The sequence below is a fragment of the Lactuca virosa genome, chromosome 6 (genome assembly GCF_052849685.1).
Source record: "Lactuca virosa cultivar CGN04683 chromosome 6, Lactuca_virosa_CGN04683_v6, whole genome shotgun sequence".
NCBI lineage: Eukaryota > Viridiplantae > Streptophyta > Magnoliopsida > Asterales > Asteraceae > Lactuca > Lactuca virosa.
The window spans coordinates 221,635,284-221,636,612 of NC_136431.1; the positions used below are offsets into that span (position 1 = coordinate 221,635,284).

Here is a 1,329-nt window from a genome sequence, read left to right on the forward strand (position 1 = left end):
TTTGGACACAGGCATTGTGAAAATGGATAATGACATATATTAAGTCATTTTATTTTTCTCGCTTGTCAAAGAGTCTAAATAATTTTGAATTTAGACTTCACAGTCGGCACATTGGGTTTTACTCTTCAAACATGTTTTCAAATTACAACATTATTTTTCAGAAAAGCAACTATTTCAAAAAAAAAAAAAAAAAAAAAAAAAAAAAACTAGCAAGGAACAAACAAATTAAGGCAGAATTGGGTGTTGAATCCACGTCAGTCCAATTATTTGAAGCCTTAGCATTTTTAAAAGAAAAAACAAATTAAAATAAAACACAACAATGTTATCAAATAAAAATTGCTTCCGAAAAAGCATCACGTTCAGTATGTCCAAAGAACTCATATTAAAGTCAAGAAGATGGTAAAATGTGGATTTTCATATTGTGGATCAAGAAGGTTGGATAATTGTCGATGCATGCATTATTGAGTTGCTCGAACACAAAATGTGTTTTTGAGTTCACACTAATGTTTGCCTCAGTTCAACAAACTTATACGCAATTGTATTATGTATACTTAAAAATGTAAACTAACTTTAAGTCCTAACTCTTAACTTAGATTTATTCTAGCAAGGAAAACAGAATTTATTTGGGTTTATATATAAGCTCAAAAAGTCAAGAACTTTTCTGGCAAAAAAATTAATATTATAAAGATAAATAAAGTAAGAAAAGCTTATGAACACTTACAGAGAAAATCATATTCTGATTAATCACTCTCATCTTATTTAATCAAAATTGAATTTCTTACCTCATATTTTCCTTGTAGTTTTGACCAATTTCTTCGAAGCTTTCGGATAATTGCCATGATACACAAAAACTAAACTTTAAACTTTAAAAATTGATTGGAGCCCACCAATGGAGGAAGGGACTCTCCAAAAATAGGCGTATGCCACTTAGTATGGCAAGCACACGGTATTCTTTAGTAAAAGGCGAAAGAATAGTTCGCTTTGTGCTTACCATGGAATGACGTAAGCAATGACATAAGAAGCCATTATTAAAGAAGACATTATTGAAAACACGTGTCCTTTCAATATGGAAGGGATTGTTATTAAATTAAAGTGTCGGTAGGATAATTATTATATGTCTATTGTATTATTGTGATGTAACATAAAGTGTGTAAGTCCCTCAATAGTCTAGGGGGATATAATGTAAATAGGTTTGTCATATTGCAATCAAACGATTGCAACTCAATTATTGTACTCGGCTCCTTTGAGCCTATAAATAGGGCCTTTGCCCATATGGAATAAACAAGCTAAAATTGAGTGTTTAAGATTTGAGTTGTTCTCAATCTTCTT

General features: G+C 30.6%; 1 non-coding gene across 1 annotated transcript; it reads right to left on the reverse strand.

Moving 5' to 3' along the window:
* Window positions 1-881: 881 nt before the first annotated feature.
* On the reverse strand, window positions 882-998 carry LOC145122940 (U5 spliceosomal RNA). Its single transcript, XR_013714826.1, has one exon. It is a non-coding gene; the product is annotated as a U5 spliceosomal RNA (small nuclear RNA).
* Between the last annotated feature and the right edge of the window lie 331 nt (window positions 999-1,329).